At 32.4% G+C, this 21,359-nt stretch overlaps 1 protein-coding gene across 1 annotated transcript in view; it reads left to right on the plus strand.

Moving 5' to 3' along the window:
- Window positions 1–21,359, plus strand: part of Pkia (cAMP-dependent protein kinase inhibitor alpha) — an 88,188-nt gene that overhangs the window by 33,769 nt on the left and 33,060 nt on the right. Inside the window, exon 2 of the mRNA XM_076836133.1 lies at window positions 19,431–19,557. The gene's annotated coding sequence lies outside the window, so the exon portion shown is untranslated. The remainder of the gene's footprint in view (window positions 1–19,430; window positions 19,558–21,359) is intronic.

Consider the following 21,359-nt stretch of genomic DNA (forward strand, 5'->3'; position numbering starts at 1 on the left):
TACCTTCCAAAACATTTGAAGTTGGTGTCAACATGAAAAAGGAGAATCTGAATGCAGTGCTGGGCTTGCTGGACATTGAAATGGAAATTTGTAGGGCTCTCTCCCTCTTACTTAGAACAGTCTTGTGTGATTCTTTGTAATAAAATATGTTTCTTTGATTCTGTTTTCACTGACAAAGATTGTTTAAAGGAACATTTTTCATATATAAATAGAGAATGCTATTTAACTCCCATTATGTCCTAGAGAGTGGTTGGTAATCCCCTTATACATCTCTATATATCAAGACAGGAAATATTAAGACTGGGTACTGGAGTTATCTGATTAAACTGTTTAAAGGAGGATATTCCTCAAATGAGGTGAGGAATCTGGGACAAAAGCAAGCAGAGTGGAGAGAATCTAATTAATAATTGAGTTTGCTCTGAAAGTCCCAGAAAGCTAAAACACTGAAGTAGGGTTGAATTTTTATTCTTTCAAATAACATGGATTGACAGTTTTTCTCAAGAATTTAGTATAAGAAGAAAAACATATAGTTTACTCAATAAAAGGAATATGATTTCCTCACATTTCCTTGAAATTCTGGATTTGTCTTCTGACTGCCCTTTTTAGTGTCTGTGGGGGTTGGGAGGGCACACACTGGTAGGATGAAAGATTTGTGCTTTTCCAGTGCACTATTTGCATTCTTCTAATTCTTCTGGAAAACACCATTCTTTCATTTATATGCCTACAGAACTGTGAGTTGAAATTCAGAACCCTGTATAGCCTCTCAAAGAAAAGTATCAGGATATTCTTAAAGGGGCCAAATCCAATCGAGCATATTTGAAATAATTATTAGTTCATCATCATGTCCTAACAAGACTGCAAGGTTGCTTAGCAACAGAATCAGGCACCTTTAGCAGGAACATGCTTAAGAACAATGGTGAAAATGATTGAAACCTTAAAAAGGCAAATTCTTTGAATGTAGTCATAGCAAAAAGACTATTTTATGAAGAGAATGCACTTTTTAATGTAAGGATTATTCTCTGAGCTTTATTTGATAGCTAAACATGAACAATTTACTATAGAACAGATAGAACAATGACATTTTCAGTCTTTATGTAATTTAGGCCATTTAAGAAAGATTATAAAGGTTAGTACAAATGTACATAGTATCTTATCTCTATTTTGCACCTTTAATTATCTTTAAAACTAAGAGGTTTATAAAGAAAGGAAGGTACAAAAATAAATGAATACTACAAAATATTTGATTAACTACAAAGATTCTATTTTCATGTCATCACATATAACTGAACTATCAAAAACCTCAAAATTTATATTTGTATGTTTTCAATTTAATAGTGTGGTTACCCACAGAATACCCAAACATATATCTATCTGATTTCTATTTCCAATTAAAAAAAAATAAGGTTTAAAATACTGTTCCTTTGAGAGTACTGGATTGACTGTTTTTTAACTAGCTTAATGGATGAATTGATTCTATGCTGTGATGTTCATAAAAGCAATGCCTTGCTTCTTTTAATAAAAACAGAAACAAATCTGGTGCATGCAGATTCTCTTGATGCATAATACCCTAAAAGCCCAAAAAGTGTCTGGTCCTAGGTGGGGAGGCAGAGTAACCCGACTTTTACCCTAGTTCTGTCTCTGGTTTTGCTAAGTCTCCAAATCACTCTTGACCTCCTTTTCTTCATCAATGAAATGAGGTTTCCAAGATTTTTTCCAGATCTCATACTTAAAAGTCCATGTCTGCCAACTCTAAGTAGTGTCATTCTTTTTTTCTTATGAAAGAAATGGTTGTTTTATTGAATCAGTTATTTGGCCACTGTCTTTATGTAAATATTAGTAGTAATAGTTCACCAATATCATTTGAACTGAGGCATAAATTGTTCATTGCTGGCTTCTTTTTTGGCTTCATGTGCCTGATTATATGTTGCAGAACTGATGTTTAGTCCCTGAAAACTGAAAACATGCAGGGCAGATGTAATATGCTACTATCCTTTATACTGAGACATTCTGTTTTAAACAACTGGATTCTTTTAGCATAATCTTCAGAAAACGGTTAAATGAGCACATCTGTTTGTCTTTTCTTAACCAAAAGATCATACTTAAACATGCAAACAACATCAACAACAAAATTTTGGCAAACAGCCAATGAACCAGAAAAAAACAAATCCAGAAGACTATTTACAAACATTTATATAGGCATCAAAACTCAGGATGGGAGAGAAAGGAGAAAAATACTGTATTGACATAGCAAAGAAATAACTTTAGAAGATACCCCATGACATTACACTGTTTGCAACCAATAACAGCAAACACACCTGACAGTCATATATAAATAGAGAATGCTATTTAAATGCTGTAAACGCTGTATTTACAAAGTTGTTGGAAGCAACAAGTCTAAAATCATGAGTCAGAGAAGCAGAATCATCAACCATGCCCACACTGGTTCTAAATTCTATTTTTAATACAAAAGAAATTGGTGGAAATATTTTCATTACAAGAAAGTGAAAAGTAGGTTTTAAACCTACTAGATGATGCTGGGCCAGGTTTCTAACCTAGAATGTAGCCCTGAAGTTCAAAATTTGGGGAAAATACTCTTCTTCCGCATACCCAAATATCACTTCTTCTAAGAATTCTAAAGAAAGAAAAAGTTTCTTAAAAATTACACATTAGAAGAAAGTCATAGGTATTTAAATCCAGAAACTTAATATTCAGCTGAGAGGCAACTAGGCTTAGAGAGAGGGCCAGCTTTCCAATATCATTGATGAAGACTTTGCCCTTTCAGTTGATTTTAAAAGTATGAATAGAAATAGAAAATTCTTTGTAATTGGTATTTTATACTTATTCAAGAAAGCGTCTATAAAATGTTTACCTGGATGAAAATAACCTATTAGATAATATAGATTCCACTACTATAGAAACAATGATAAAAAACAGAGACATATTTTTGTAGCAGAGAATATCAGCAAGTTTCAGAGAGGCTTTTATGGTTGACATCAGAACCAGACTGTAGTTACATCTAATATAAATTTTAGGTTATGGAATATGTAAATATATACTTCTGAGTCAATAAATTGCACATAATGTATGGCAAAAGTAAACACTACATTTTTTTTCAATGAAAAATTTTACAGTATTTTTATAGTCATTTTAGAGTCTACTTTTTAAAAATGTTCAAATTTGGAAAATAAGGAGTTTAAAATAAGATGAACCAGATTTCTCCCTTCCAGTTTCTGATACTCAAAGTGAGCAGGCTACAAAATGTTACATGGCTGAGGCCTAGGGGAATCTGGGTTCCTTGCACTATTTGAATAATAGTATGCATTCTGTAATATGCAGGAGCACAAAAAATTTACTGATTATGCTTTTGAGACAAATTTTTAACACAAGAGTAGCAATCACCTTCAGAATCTTCTTTTCTAATGAGAACAGACCTTAGAAAAACTATGTAGATTGTTTAAAAGTTTCACCGAATTCTACTTTTTAAAGTTTCTTTCTCCTTTGAGTCTATTCATTACTGTAAGTTCTGTTACCTAATACCTGATGAAGAAACCATATGCCCCCAAGTTCTCCTCCCTCCTCCACATCCTCAAAACTTCCTTGTGGATCATTCAGGCTGAGGTAAAAAAAAAAAAAAAAAAATGACTAAGATCTTAAAAGTACAGATATTTGAATTTCAATGGGAAAGAAAGACTTAAAGTAAAAAAGGTTCTCAGATCAGGGATGACTCTACCAAACATAGGTTAGTAGGTGGGAAGACATTTTTAGGAATCAGAAGTTTTCTGCTTCACCCAATAATAAGACTAGTTCTGTAAGCCATACAGCTGAAGAGAAGTAACTGTACCACAGGCTTAGATATTAGAAACAACAGCAAACATAATTTCTCTTTAGGTTCTAAATAGAAAGTAAACCTACTTTCTATTTAAAACCTAAATATTTCTATTTAGAACCTAAGAAAACACTAAAATCATACCCTGTTTCTTGAATCCAAAACAAGTGACAGCGAAAAGGAGTAGGAAAAAGTAGAAAGCAGTTCTTCCTTTGTCCTGTATATAATGTCAAAATGAAATAGTAGTTAAAAAAAAATCCTCAGTCTTTAAAAATTATGTTTGGCAGTTATACAAATTAAAACTAACTGATCTTAACATTCATATTTACTCAGTTACTAAAAGAATATTTGTTTTGAAAATAATTTCTAAATATAGATGCAGTTTTCTTTCAACAGAATTAGACAGTAAAAGATGATTTTCTGTTATTTACATGGGATATTATTTAGTTGTTGATCATTTTGCATGGAAAGTAAAAATTATTTACTAACATTTCATTGTTTATGATTTTAACAAGAGGGTGATTTTAGTTTTCTTATCAGATATCTTGTTGCTTCTTAGGAAATGAGGGAAAAGTGTTTAATGAGCCAAGCAAGTCAGTTCATTGATTTATCTGATAGTTATGAATACGAATACACTCTTTCTCTACAGATAAACAAGTCTTAACAAAAAGAAGGTTCTAATATATTCTTTGAAGAAATGTATGCCAAGACTGAATAAGCAAATCCTTTTGAATTTGTGAGGTTAAAATAGTGTTGTACTTTGAATGAATTTTACTTTTCTACTAAATAATTTTCACTATGAAATTTAAGATGCTGTCAAACTATATTTATGAAGCAACTTGAGCAGGTTTATTTCTATCACTGATATTGATAACATTTACATTTGAACACTAAAATTTTGTTGTTTTATAAAGTAGTTAAGAATTGCTCTGATAACAAGCAGAAGTTGGCAGGAACAAGGTATTTACCACCCTTTGCTTTCTAGTGTTTGCGAGCCCAGTTGCAACCAGTAAATGGTCCACATGACAGAATTTCTGACCATTAATTGACTCTAATTTCACTAGCTTTGCTACTGTCAAAGCTTCTACTAACTTCATATGTGACTGTTTACCCTACTAATCCTTTTTTCCTCCCAAGCTTCCTCATATTCAGAAGGGCCCTCACAGTAAACTTGGAGTTGGCTGACATTTGATATAAGCAAAGGAGAAAAGCAAGGTAGAATGAATGTAATGCCAATTAGTATAATGACTAATTAGAAGCCATTTTTTTGAGGTTATTAAGTCAGAGGAGAGGTAGAAATAATAATGGTGAGGTTTAGGAAAGCTGAAATTTATCAACCCAAATTAGCATCACAGGTGATTTTTCATGGACTTGATATACATGATAAACAATTTGTGCTCATGAGTAAGAGCAACTAATAGTAAAGAAGGAGAAAATAGTTATATTATATTGGCAAACCAGGTTGTCTACCCAAAGTAATAATGATACTGCTTACTCAACAGTTTATTAGGATTTGTTTGTTATGTTAGAAGTCATATGAGATTATTTCAAAACATTACAGTGAATATCATGGTGAAACATGATGCAGAGAACTCAGAACAGGGAAGAACATAAAAACAGCATACTACAGAGTCACAGCCACATCAATGTTTAACTCATCACAATTCATAATAGCTAAACTGTGGAACCAACCTAGATGCCCTTCAGTAGATGAATGGAAAAGAAAATGTGATATATATATATATATATATATATATATATATATATATATATATATATATATATATAATGAAATATTACTCAGAATAAAAGAGAATATCATGCCATTTGCAGGTAAATGGATGGAGTTGGAGAATATAATGCTAAGTGAAGTTAGCCAATTCCCCCCCCCCCCAAAAAAATGCTGAATGTTTTCTCTGATATAAGGATGATGATTCATAGTGGGGTTGGGATGGGGAACACAGGAAGATTAGACAAACTCTAGATAGGGCAGAGGGATGGGAGAGGAAGGGAGGGGACAAGGGGGTAAAAAAAAAAGATGGTAGAATGAGATGGATATCACTACCCTAAGTAAATGTATGAAAAATACACGAATGGTGTGAACGTATTTTGTATACAACCAGAAATATGAAAACTTGTGCTCTATATATGTAATATGAATTGTGATGCATTCTGCTATCATTTATAACAAATTAGAATAAAACATTTAAAAAAATAAATAAAGAGCATAAGTAAAGAACGAAAAAGAAATGAAAAAGCTGAAAGATTTATTACTTTGAGGTAAGGTTGCTAAAGAAGTATATTTCTCTTAATGTTCATAATATTCTTGTCATAATGGCATTACCATACCCATTTTATGGACAAGTGACTGAAGTTCTTCAATTACTGGTTATCTAGGAGGTATTCCTGCTTTGAAAGGGGCAGTCATGTCAAGAATTTCAATCCCACTAAACTGAAACTGGTAGTGACATGATTAGTTTTGACCTAAATTGTGACCTCATTTAAATATTGTTTGTCCTTTTCCAGGTTAATAATCTGTACTCCAGGAAGAACTGCAGTTCTTTTGCTCATAAAATTTTTTCCAAGTTTCTTCTACCAATTATAAGTTTTGACTGGTTTTGTATGAGCAAAAGCCTGGAGTTACATTGCAAAATGCTGTGTGCTATTGGTTGGTTGATATGAAGAAATGCAGAACTGTTAGATTCTCAAAACAAAAGCAAATTATGTATTTCACTTCAAATCAGGTAATGGATGCCTCTTCTGGATTTAAACATTATTTTAATTATTTATAATCCTTAGAATGTTTCTGAAATAATTATTAACAGTAAGAGAACTGAGTCACAGGGAGGTCTAAGTAAGTGACAGAGCTAAAATTTAAACCCAGGCCAGTTTCAATCCTGAGCGCCACTCAGTGTAAATAATTAACAAATATTTATTTATTTCCCTTACCTCAGTTGAAGACAAAGAATACAGGTGTATGGAAGAAACATAGAATCCTTAAGCAATACATAAAGAATGCAGTTCTTCTTTTGTTTTAAACAGGTTACTTTAAATATAAATGATGTAAGAATACTTCTGGTTAGCAGTTACTGGTGCTTCATACTGTTTTAAAAACTGAGCATTAAGTATTTTATAGACATGACGGGTTGTGGCAGAGCTGGTCAAGTACTCTACTACTGTGCTACATCCCCAGCACAAGGCGTTGTTTTATCTAAATCTTGCATATATACTACCTGTCTTAGGAAATATCTAAGGTGTTTTAATTATCAACATGACCAGGTACTAGCTATGAAATAAAAAGAGGTTTTCTGGATTCTTTGACCAAGACATTCAGGAGAAAAGGGAGAGGACCTAGTGGCTAGTCTGAGGAGCTATTCTTTGAAGGGAGGCAGTACTAGTGTAAGCATTGTATTGCTTGCTTAGGAACAGCAGGCCCTGATAACCCAAAACTAAGGTTTTGATAAAAACTAAACGCTGGTTCCTTATAGTTTGGAAAAAATAAACTGCTACCTATTCATCTCTTCAGTTTGAGACCAATCTCAACAATATTCCAAGACCCTCAGTAACTTAGTGAGATGCTGTCTTAAAAAATAAAAAGAACTGGGGATATAGCTCAGTGGTAAAGCATCAATCCTCAGGACAAAAAAAAAAAGTTTTGGTCATATCATTGTACCAATTTCATAACATAGATAATCTGACCCTGCTTTCTGCATTTAAATAAGAACAAATCATACAAGACTTTCTGAATTTTATAATTAATCTGCAAAGGTAATGTATAATTTTATGTAGTCTACTTTCATACACATTTGGCATCATTTTGACTTTCACTATTCCTGTGTTATGTTTGCTGGCACACAAATCATTTCCTGATTGCCACATCTGGAATACTGATTATGTTTGCATTTTAGAGTTTAGGTCTTAAAACTCAAGCAGAGTCTGGGAACTTGCAAAGTAAATAGTCTTCCTACTATCACTTTCACTAAGAAAATTCTAAATCTGCATTACTATTTAAAGAAAACTCAATTGTTCTATCACTCTAAATTTAAATGACATTTTCTTTTAAACAAATCATGAAACATAAATTAGACTAAATATAAGCTGTCTTTTTTCCATACAGAGCAAATGACAATAACATTTTGTACAAAAATAAAAGGTTTTCTTACCCACAGTTTGATTCATTGCTCTCCTCTTCTTCAAAAACTAATTCTAATTAAGATGTATTTATGTCTCAGTGAAATCATCAACAAAACCGCATTAGTAATTCTTTTGAATAATGACTTATTTCGCACTGAAATAACTTAAACATGAACAGTCATAGCTAAAGTGATAGATTTTGGTAATATTGAGACTTGATTCATCAAGGAATACATTGGGGTAGCAGATGGACTGTGAAAGAACAAGAATAATTTTTAAGTAACTTTGGCTTTGATATTTAAACCAATAACTAAGAAAAACCATGAAGAACAAAAGAACAGGTTTCATCCATTTTAAGGAAGCAGAGTATTTTCAGCTCATTTAACATTTAGTAGGCATGTTCTAATAGTCTGATAGAATATATAGATTTTTATATGTGTTATTTAATTTCATTACATCTCTTTGTAATAGATAATGAAATTCCTATTTGTAGATAGGAAATAAGCTTTGAAAAATTAAGATTGGTATCTAATTAGAGTTAAGTAGGTACCTAAGCTGATCTAATTCCAGAGCAAAGCTCTTTCTTCCTTCTCAGTGTGAATCTTTATCACTTTGAGAACTGATGGACACTGACTACCTTCCAGAAAAATGCACAGATAAACAACATGAGGTATGCTGTATTGGTACAAACCTCACTAAAGGTTTGTCATTGTTGGACTTGCTTCTTCTGAAAGATCTTTTTGCAAAATTGCTTTCCCCTTAGATTATAGGCTTCAAATATTTTCTCTGAAGACATTCCATATATATATATGATTTATTTTGATTTATAGCTAAAAATATAGACTTGTATTTAACTATATCTAAATGCCAATGTTATATCTGCATATGCCAGGATTCAAGCTGGGTTCACAACTGCATAATATACAATGGTTTTCTTTTGATATTTTGAAGTATTTAATTTAATAATTACAGAAAAAAAGAAAAAAAAAACTCCTTGGCTTCTCATCATCATGCTATTAGCTTACCCCATTGCCTTAGGCCAATTTATTCTTGCTTCTGCTTTCCTATAGTATGGAGAGAATGTTTTTGCGACCTTCCCTCAAAAGCTTCTTCATTCCAAGTGCATCTTGCATAAACCCAGGCCTTCCCACACAGTCAATTTGTGCCAGGAAGTCTTAGGATCTGTGCACATAAATGTATTATTTTGGACTTCTCAAATAGGGTCCTTGTAGCAATAATATAATGGTTAAGAGAACTGGAATTGATATCAGATCTTCTGAGTCTAAATATTGCCTACACCCTAATGCACTTATGTAACCCTGGAGAAATCACTGAAACACTTTTAAAATATTAGATTTCTTACCTGGAAAATGGGATAATAAATGCATTTACCTCTTAGTGTTATGGTGTAAACTGAAATGAGGTGATGCACGGTAAGCATTAGCACAGCGCCTCTTATCAAGTAACAGCTGCTCATAATGTTAACTGTCTCCTTTGCATCCCTATTCCCAGCTTAGTGTCTAATACATAGTAGTTTTTCAGCAAATAGCACATTTGTTAGTTCTAACATTTAAGAAATGCACTCCCAGGAGGGTAATCAACCCCTCACCATTTACTTGCCCCACTAAAATGGAAATAGTAGCTACCTACAAGATCTTTTTTTCCTACTCTAAATCCCTTGTCCACCTCTCAGTTCTAATAGTCCTGTACCCCAAACAGATGGAATTTTAAAAATCATACTAATATGGAAAAAAGCTGTGTTTCCCTAATCTAATATGTCCCAGAATCTCAGGGTCACCAAGCTTTTGTTAGTGTAGTTTAATTGGGACTAATTGTGATAGTCAATCAGTTACTTTTTAAGTCACTGATATTTTAAAATTCATTATATTTCAACCCACATTTCACAGAGGCACACTTTTTGTTTAAAGACTCAATAATCAAAGTAATCTTCTAAAAAGCACAAATCAGATGATATCATTGACCTGCTTAAAACCTTCAAAAACTATCTATTAAAAAGAGACTAACACATAAAATATTTAGCAAGACTTATGAGCACTATGTGCTGTGGCTACCCCCAGCATCTTTTTCAGATCTTCACCTGGTTCCAGGCCTTTTTAAGCCCCCAGATATAGCAATATCATGACTACATTTTTTTTTTTATTTTTGTGCCTATATCGGTTTCTCTTTGATCACTTACATCTCATTTGAATTGCCAATACTGCTACCTTAGCCAGAGACAATGGCCTCCTCAATTTCCTACCCCATTATACATTTGTATGTCTTTCACTAAATGAAATGTGTTCATTTCTTTACCCCCCATACAACTGGGATATTTGCTTAAGAACAAGAACTTTGCACTTCTTGTTCACCAGTGAATCTTTTAAAATTTTCAAGAAAGCATGGTAAATACTCAGGAAACGTTCTGAACAAATAAATAAATATAGGAAGGAACAGGAAAAAAATGAGAAACACTACAATAAAAATATTTCTCTTTTGAAAGAAAAGAGTAAGAATAATTTAAAAAACATGTTCATTCAGTAGAATTAATCAGTCATACATAGTTTCTAGTGTATGACTTAATGGTACATATTCAATACAAAATGTTCCACTGCTTTCTGGTCTTTTAGATTCAATAATTTAATTTCAAGGTAAATGAAATCAGAACATTTAGAAATTAGATGAAAGGGGGGCAACAAAATATACTGAGGTAGAAGATTGTAAAAGTGTAAGAGCATAGAATCATAAAACAATTTGTTTATTATTTTATTTTCTTTTTAATAGAAGAACACAGCCTAGAAATATAAGGACAAAAAGCTTCCACTATTTGTAGAGACATGGGGATGACGAGTTCCCTGCGTAGATAAAAGTTTCAGAGCAGTGGAGAAATGTGGGGGTGGGTTAGTCAGACGGAAGTACATTACAGAGTAAATGGAACATGAGGAAGTGGAAACAATATGTGAAGATAACAATTTTAATTATCTATAATGATAATGAATATATATGAAGATATATATTCATTCTAAATTTTTAAGGAGTTACCAATTTAGTATAAGTTCATATTTTGATGGGAATAATTCATGAAGAGGAGGTGAGTTGTAGTGAAGTTCTTGATAAAATGAGAATAAATGGAAAAGTGGCTAAATGCCATAGAAATTACTTTTTAATTTTAACTCTCGTAATAAAAGGGAATTCAAAGATGAGTGTAGATGCAAATAAATTAATGGATTTGACAGTGGGTCATTTACCAGCTCCTGTTTTCTTAATGAGATCTGAGGCAATTTATTAGCTGAGAGAAAGGAAAGTAAGAGGACAGAGGGAAATTTGAGGAGAGTGGGGAAAATTTATGAAAAAAATCATCTTTAAGGGGAATGAGAAAGAATTTACTGGTGAGTCAGAGTAATATTCTTAATCTTGAAAGCTTGTTTGAGGTAGGCAATCATTAATTTATTGGAATTCCAATTTGCTCTGCCGGTTTTTCTCCAGCTACCTGGACATAAGTTACAAAAAGAAGCAGAAAAGAATGAGAGAAATATATAGATATGTGTGTGTGTGTGTGTGTGCGCACGCACGCATATATGTATATGTATATATATATATAGATATATATATACATACATATATTCATATACACAAACATAATAGTAATCAAAATATTCAAAGAAATGGAATATGAGGTTCCAGTTTATTAACACCAAAATAAAAAATAGTATCTTATGTTGGCAAATTTCTTCAGAATCTAATTTGGTTTTATTACTTGAAAAGTAATTCATTAGCAATGTTTAGTAAGATAAAAGTGTTCAAAATTTTTGTACATCAATTTTAATTTTGGAAATTACTCTAAAAATAATTTATATTTAGAAAATTATAAAGTGCTCATTGTTCTGTCACTTGTAATAGCAAAAAATGGGAAACATTTTTAATTGCCAACAATAGGGAAATGATTTAGTAAATTATATTCACTTTGTAGCAAATTACACATTTGTTAAAATTCTAATTACAAGACTGTCACAAAATAGAATAATGGTTAATGAAGAAAGTTGTCTATCTTGTAAAAACTATGTAAACATATCAATATTTATTTAATAAAATAAAATATTTAAAGTTATAACACTAAGCTAAATATTTTAATAATGAAAATGTTCTGTTTCAAATATTATTTAACATGATTCTTTTTATAATTTTGCTTTTTAAGGAGTATTAAAGAAGTTTTTGTACCTCCTTTTTTTAAGACTTTCTAATTACTACAATATATAAAGTTTCATACTGTTAAGTAAGCAAGCAATCCAGTATCAGAGAGGATTAGACTTAATTTGACAATTCACACTTCAAAGTTATTTTGTAGAGAAAGCCATATCTTCTTGTAAGTGTTAAAAGGGTCATTCTAAGATTTTTTTTGTTTTGGCCATATTTTTCTTGAAGTAGAAATTAAGCATACTACCTAATATTCCTAGCCATTCCTTTCTACTAATCTCATTTATCTTTCCTTTCCCAGAAATGAGAACAAATGAGTTTGTAGGTGCATTTGCCAATTTCTTAATCCTCTTATTATCCACATTATGAAAATTTGCTGATATGAAGACATCTAATACATTCAAACTCTTTAGTTACTGAATTATAATTTGGCCTTTAATTATAATGATCCACTCAATTTCTAGAAGTCTTCTTATTTCTTAGTTCAAAACTGAGAAATCCTTAATATTCAGCCATAGGATGAATTCTTATTGCGTAGGTAGGAGTTCCTGATTATTGGTTATTGGATACCTGGCAGTATTCTTGCCATTTCTCAGAAATTCTCTATTATAGTTTCTCTTCACACACAAAGAGATATACTCATTTACTTTGATTAAAAGCACATACTCTGGCACTGTAAGTCCAAGGTTCTAACTCATTTTAGTTATGTGGTTTGGGGACCATCTTACTTTAGGCAAATAATCTCTTTGTTATTTTCATCTGTAAAATAGAGATTAATCAGAAGGACTATTTTGAAGGTTTGTCTGATATTATGTGAAAAGAGTTTCTTTTGCAGAGCCAGGTGCAAAGCACACATTCAATATACAGTTAGTAATTTTATTACTTTATTATTATAATTGGTAAGAGGGACTGGACCTCTGAGCTACAGCCTCAGCCCTTTTGTATTTTGCCTTTGAGATACTGTCTCAGTATATTGCACAGGCTGGCCTTAAACTTGCAATCCTCCTGCCTTAGTCTCTAGAATCACTGGGGTTATAGGCATGCACCACAGCTTTTTTATTATTAAGTCTTAGTTTTACCTAAGCTTTTGAACCCCCTACTTTTGAGAAAAATGAACAAATATGGTATAGTAGAAGAGATGAGAAAACAGACCAGGGATAAAAATGGCCAAATCACTTATGTTCCCTTGGGCAGTATATGAAGAATTGCTCTGTTTTGAAAAACACAAAAGAAAAATGTGTTGACTAATTTATTTTAACTATTTCTAAATGCTAAACATAAAATTACATGATGCTTTTCATATTTATACCAATAGAATAATGTGGAATGATGTATACTAAAGATAAAATATTTATCTACAAATACATAGTCTATATTTTTGAGACATTTCTGAGCTGGTGGATAAAAAGTAGATAGTGAGTGATCTTTGAGTAGCAAAAACCAGAGAAATACTCTTTTCAATATGGTATTTTACCTTTAGTTAAAGTGCTTCATATATCTAACTACAAAGCTCTATGTCATATACCTGTTAGGCACCTACATGTCAATGAAACTGCTTTGGAGATATGGATTTTATCATGGAAGGGATTTATAAAAGTAATGTGCCAGTATCATCGGCAACCACAAGTGCTGACAAAATGAGTCCCCAATTTAAATTCATGATCATGCTGTCCTATTATATCCTTTCCTTGTGAATTTTTTTTTTATTTGGTTGGGAGGCAAAGATGAGTGGAAAATGTAGAAAAGTGAAACCTTTACAGGATTAAATAACACTAAATTATTTTGATAACATAAAATACATTAGGTAAAGGTATTACTGCATCTTGCACTAATATTTCAACATTTATTAGACAATGCCTATAATCAATGTTTATGATAATCACTGTCTTTTAAAGTGAAATCATGCTCACAGACATATTAACCATATATAAGGTTAAACCATCAACATAAACTCAGCATTCATAAACAGTTTACTTAGATTTATTTGGAAGCTTCTTACAAAAAATTGATGTCAAGAATTATTGCTTATTGAATTGGAGTCACAAAGTTTTTTCTCCCATATCAATATTAATAAGGTAAAGCAAATTTACACATTCATTAGGGGGTACAGAAACATAATCATAAAAGAACAAAATGCTTGACTTTTTAAATAGATTTTATTTTTTATAACAGTTTTAATTTTACAGAAATTTTTATATATATGTAAATACTACATATACATACATATACTGAATATATATGTATATAGACTTTTATTTCAGACTTTGGATTACATTATTCTAACTCTTTATTTTTCTTGCTCATAGAGGTCCATCTTGGCCACTGCAAACTTTTTCTTTTTTTTTTTTTTTTGGTACCAGGTATTGAACTCAGGGCACTCAACCACTGAGCCACATCCCCAGCCCTATTTTTATATTTTATTTAGAGATAGGGTCTCACTGAGTTGCTTAGCACCTTGCCAGTTGCTGAGGCTTGCTTTAAACTTGCGATCCTCTTGCCTTAGTCTTCCAAACCTCTGGGATTACAGGTATATGCCACAGCACCCAGCCTATTGCAAACTCTTTCAGTTTATTCCTGTGCTACTTTGACATGATTCAAGGTATGTTTATTTTTTTTTAATCACTTCCTCAATTTCTTGCATTATAAGATGTCTAGACTCATCTTTTATATTTCCTGCCCCAGTCCTAGTATTGGCCATTTCTCCAAGAAGTTCTAGTTATTATTAATTTTTTTTTTTTTGAGAATGGCATTAGACATCAAGATCTGATTATTAGGCGTACTCATTTCTACTGGAGTGAAATTGCTTCTAGGTCTTCTCAGCTGACTGAGCCAAGCTGAAAAACCTTGTATATATACATATCTATAAATATTTGTATACATAGCCATTCATAACTATATTAGGCCAAACATGAGTTTATATTGATGAATTCAACACTAATTCATTACAAATGAATTATCTTAGTCTTATTCCCTTGCTTATCTGTACATTTCACCTTGAAGATCACTTAACTTTAAAAGTATGAAAATCAAATTAATAATTTTGTTACCCCTGAGAAACTCTTTCAGTTGATTCCTATGCTCCTTGAAAAGCCATATTCTATAGCAGATAATTCCTAAAGGGTATGGTTTATATCACTGAAGTTCATTTTATGGCTAGCAGCAGTTTTTAACATCAGTAGACCTCCACACTTCTGATTCTGACAAATTGTAGTAGCCCCATTTTTCTCAGGTGTTTGCACTTACAATTAAAGTGCTAAGCTTAATGTAAGAATATAAAAAATAAAAAAGCAACAACAGCAAGCATAGGAAACACTGTAAGGTATAAATTACTAAAGACCTTGGGAATGACATAGCAATGATATCTTTTTTCTTGTTACCTCCTAAATGTCCCAGACCTTGACCACCAACAGATAAAAAAAAAAAAAAAAAAAATCCAAGATAAAAACATTTCTCCAAGAAAAAGTATGAGGAAAGGGGAAAACCATTTTGGCAATACATGCAATACTACTCCAGCCAAACACTAATGGAAAATTGCATTGCACCCATCCTCTATGCTTTAATTTAAGTAAGACCAAGTAAGGAGTTGATTTTCCACACCATCCCACTTCTGTCCTCCAAAAGCAGGTAGTATTCCAATTTCATTTGCCAGAGTTCTTTCAATGTGGTCCAGTGGTGAGCTAAAGCCTCCATTCTTATGCACAAAGGTCACCTAAAGAAGTGGTGCCAGACAGGGCTAACATTATGTCCCCACCCAGTCTTGAACGCTTAGTTTATCATGGATAATGAGATATGGAAAGTTACAGATAATATCTGGTGTCAATGGTACCCAATGGAGCTCTGAGCTGCTACCTATTACCCAGCATCAACAAGACGGAATGGTGTGAAAAAAACCTGTTGATGATTCACTTTTCCTTCCTCTGGTGTCAGAGAGCACATTAAGAAACAGCTGCTACTCCCACTTAGGCAACAAGTTTTGTTTTTACTTTCTTTGGGAAGATATCAGCAAGGTTAATTGGAGAGCTAAACTTTTCTCCCATCTGTCTGCAGTAAGTCAGTGTGAGTCTGTGACACACTTTTCCTGAGGTGGAGTCAGTAGGGCCCACTGAAAAGCTGTACAATACATTCACATTATACCTCAATACAGAGACACTTCTTGCTAAGAAAGTAACAATAATAAAATAAGACTCAGAGTTATATAATACTCAATGTTCAAAATGAAATTGAAAATCACTCATCATACCTAAACCCCCAAAATCACAAAGTGAATAAAAAAAGCAATAAGCATACACCAACACTAAATAAATCAGATGTTGGAATGTTCTGACAAAGAATTAAAAATGTTTCAACAAGCAATTATATATTTTTTGAAATAAATGAAAAAAATGTAAGCAAAGAAATAGAGGTTATAAAAGTAGTGGAAATTATTGAATTAAAAATAAATTAAACAAAAAATCAAAATTAAAATAATCTTTCTTTGGAAAGGCTCAAGAGTAAAGTGTATATAATGCAAATCTGAGAACAGATCAATAGAATTTATCAAATATGAAAAACAGAGACAATTAAACTTAGTAGGGGATAAGTTAGGATCTCAGGAACCTGTGGAACAATTAAAGGTGCTAATATTTGCATCATCAATATTTCAAAATGAAAAGAAAGGGAAAGTGAGCTAAAAAAGCATTTGAAGAAATAGTGACTAAAAAGTTCCAGTATTTAGCAAAAAACATAAAACCTATAGATTCAACAACCTGAGCAAACCCCAAAAAGGATATATACACAGATATCTATGCCACTATGTATAACTGAATGTCTGAAGAATAAAGACAAAGAAAACATCTAAATATCAGACAGAAAGAAATAATTAATTAATTATAGAGAAAACCCCAATTCAAATGACGTTAGAAATCCGATCTGAAATAATGGGGGTCAGAAATGTTGGCATAATATTTTTCTAGTATTGAAAGAAAAGAATTGTCAGTCATGAATTTCATGATGCCTTTTCTCATTTGACTTATGTTAATGGGCTAATCATTCTGAATCCAGCATTGCAACCACTCTTCTCCAATAATTCAGCCATGGTATTTCCAAAGTGATTTTTTTAAAGCAGACAAAAATCTTTAACCCATCCTGATTTTATTATGCAAATCAAATTTTCTCTCTTCTAACTTCCAATGACAGCTAAAATCAATCAATCGCTGCCCATCTTCCCAAGGATTAAATCCCATATCTTTATCATACATACATGACCATTCATTATCTGGCTGCTACCATCCTATCCACTGCCTTTGCTCTTTACACACCTCTTTGAGCACTCCCCCTCCCCCAGCACTGGGGATAGAACCAAGGACCTTGCACATACTAAGTGCTTTAATACTGAACTACATCCCAGACATCTGCATACTTTTTATACTGGTTGTATACAAGAATCCTTTCTGTTCTGTGCCTAACCATTCTTTTTCTTGCCATTGTAAATTTTTCTTCTTTTTACCTCAAAAACTCATCCCTCCTTCCTATTATATCCAACTCCACTACTGCCTTCTAAAGGAAGACCTGTTATTATTCATTATTTACTACTGGCTTACAGTAAATTAGTGAATTAAAATTCTGTGTCTTCCCTGTAAAAAACTGTAGAATTCTGTGTCTTCCCTGTGTAGAATTCTGTATCTTTCTTGTAGAAACTCTGTACTAGTTTGTACTATAATTATGGATTTACTTATCTGGGTGCTCCAACAGAATGAATTCTAGATGGTAAAATAATGATTATAATAGGAGTATCTAGCTTAATTCCTGACAGACATTAGAAGTTCATTAAATGTATGTTGATAACTGTGTGAATGAATGGTCAACTTGAAATTTTAATTGCTTCTCTTTCTTCACTAGGATTCTATCAAACATAATGACAGTTTTCCACTAATTCAGAGATTAAGGTTTTTCATTTGGAAGTAGACGGCAATCACTACTGCCACCCACCATATCCAGTGCTGTCAGTGCCCCATCCATATTGCCCAGCACTCATCAATTCAGTATATAGTGATAGAATGATATTACCTGAAATTATTTATGTTGGGGCAAATGAGAATATTCTTGAGTTCATGTATCTGTGTGTAGCTTTCAACCAATTAAAAGGGATTTGAGATATAGGCATATCAGCTTTCTCACACATTGATTGGGATAACTCTAAGGCATGTACCACAGAGTTTCACTGAACTCCTTGGAAGGAATAACAGTTACTGACAGGAATAACCTGCTCACTAACATGACTACTGTTTTTCTTCCATGCCTCTATTCTCAATTATCATTCTATTCCTGAGTTTCCTGGGACTATTTCCCAGATCAAATTTTGCATTCAAATTCTTATCATAAGTTCTGTTTCTGGGGAACTCAACCTAAGATAATCACAAACTATTTCTTGCCTCCTAACAATACACTGCTTCTTTCATACCATGGTACAGGTCCCAAGGCATGGCTCAATTTATGTTGCTCCTCCTAGATCCTAATATATTCAAACAGATGGAAGAAAACATGGCCTTATAAAGAGGAATAATTTATAACAGAATGTCTTGTGGGTGCAGAGAGGAAGAGATAGTGTGTTCCATTATCAATGAAATTTATGGGCAGATGGTCTATAACAGGTGTGACTACAATTTGAGAAGATTTTCCCTTATTCACTTGGGAAACTGCTATTGTTATTTTGGAATCCCAATCTCGGGACTTTATTTGCTTCATTTGCCTCTTTTCCTTTTACCCTAATATCCAGCTTTCTAAATCACTGACTAGGATCAACAAATTTATTCTCTCCCCACCACACTATCACACAAAGGGCCACACATATGTGTGTGCATGCATACACACACACACACACACACACACACACACACACTTTTGTGTATGGCAGAGCTTAAAAACCATTAAAGGTGTCTGTGACATATTTTCAACAAGTTTCTATGTTTATTTTAAGAAATTTAAGTTTAGTCAAATTAATTTCCTAGAAATCTAAGACTCACGAAAAGAAGTCTAGGTGAAGACTGAAGGAAATAAATGAGTTTTGTTATTTAACAAAGGATAATTTTTCTATTAGGAAGTCTTTGCTTGTCTTGAAGACCCAAAATGTATACTATACTTTTGTCATTTGTTGCTTTATGAGTACTTGAATTTATAAATCATGCATCTCTAAAGTTATTCTACTGTTAGTGAAAGGTGTACTTAGACAATTACTTAAAACTGTTAAAAGCAAAATCTGCATATATAGATAATTTCCCTTTCCCTTTCTGTCTCATTTCAGTTGCCTGATTTTCTGGAAGGACTGGTTTCCCAAAAGAAGCAATATCTGGTAGAAGTTCAAAGGTCATCTCCAAAAAACAAAAAAGAAGAAGAATCAATGAATTAAAGACAAGAACGTTTCCAATCAGGTAGGAATACTGAAACTCATAAATTCAGTAATCTTAAATTAAGTGTGCTGATAGCTATTTGTATATCTAATCTGCCCTATAAAGAACTTGCTCACAATTCCCTTGGAGACAGAGGTGTTTATCAGAGAGTACCTTAGAGAAAAGGGAAGACAATAACAGCATGATATTTTTTTTCCATTTTTAGCTTGATGTTACTAAGTACACATAGTGATACCTGTGTCTGTGGTCTAATCCCAGGAGTTTATGCATGTGAAGCAACAGATTAACCCTTGGTATTTTCTCCTAAGAGAAATAATTTTCATATGTTGTCTACATGATCCTTTAGTTGCTTATCAAAATTAAGGGCCATGATGGCATCAAGTCTTCTAAGTGAGGAACAGTCCCACTCAATGGTGTGAGAAAATTGGCTTGATTCTTGTTGAAGTACATCTTGCCTTGGTCTATGTGCAAGTGAGTGCACATAGGGAAATGGAAGGGAGAAGAATGAGACATATAAAAGAGAAACTCTGTTGTATTTACCCATGCTTGTCGGAGTGTGACAATTTTATTTTTATTTTTCATTTGCAATTTGAGATTAAAATTATAGCAAAGGGCCTTCCCTTTTTATGACAAAACAAAAGACAGTAGTGACATCAAAATCAGGGGCTAGTTTTTCTCATTTTTAATTAGGTAGTCAATATTTAGCATAGCACTTGACCTCTAGTAAGTACTCAAAACAAGGACATGTTGAAATGGATGAATGGAAAAAAGTTAACAAGGTAGAAAAGGCACCTGCCCTTATATTGCCTTGTGTGTTGACTTTAGTCTCAGGACTCAGAACTGTAATGACACATGAAATACAAGCAGAAAATGGGCTGAATGAATGAATGAATCCTCCTAATTCTAGGGATATTTATAAGACAAACATAGACTCCATATTTGCCAAGATCCATGGCAGAAGTATCCATGACATCAATGCTTGTATCTCAGACTACTGATGAAGCTGTCAATGTATCTGGTTTTCTGATTGATTTTTAATAATTTTACATAACATTCTTTACATGTAGGCATAACACCTACATTATAATCTATCAAATGACGTGGATATATGTAAAAAAATCCCTTGATAAGCATCTAAATTATATGATTGGCCAACATGTTTTTCAAGCATTTTTATGATATGATTAAGGGCAATTTCAGAATCACTAGCTTCTAAAATTCTTATTTTTACATGGAGTACAGCTGTTGTACTATAACAGCTATTTCTCTCTAAACTTCTGTTTCTATCTTCTGTAGTTCAAATTGAGAATAAAAATTATTTAACTAAAGAAAGAAATATAAATTTAGCATAGTTCAGTTACAACAAAACTATTTTGTAAAACTATAGAGAATACATTCTATTCCTCTATTTATCTTCTTTCTTTTTTACTCTCATTCTTCTTTAAATATAGTAAATTAAGCCTTTTTAGCTATATATGATATGAATAATTTCTCTCAGATTATACTTGTCTTCTCAGTTTTAATATTGTCTTGGAAGAAATAGCAGCTACCAATTTTTATGAGATCAAAGTTTTCTTTTTAGTTTGTGCCTTTCCATCTTACTTAAATGTCCTTTTCTGCCTTAATGTTATAAAGATATCATTGTAAATTTTTTCCTAGAAGTTCTAGTGTATTTTTTTAGTCGAGATATTAATTTATCAAGAATTGATTTGTATAAATAAATGAGTGAAAAGAAGACAAGTAGAGTAGAAGAAGGAGAATAGGAGGAGTGAGGAAGGAAGGGAAAGGGGGAGAACTGGAGTGAAATGGAGTAAATTAAATTT

The sequence above is a fragment of the Callospermophilus lateralis genome, chromosome 16 (assembly GCF_048772815.1).
Source record: "Callospermophilus lateralis isolate mCalLat2 chromosome 16, mCalLat2.hap1, whole genome shotgun sequence".
NCBI classification, from domain to species: Eukaryota; Metazoa; Chordata; class Mammalia; order Rodentia; family Sciuridae; genus Callospermophilus; species Callospermophilus lateralis.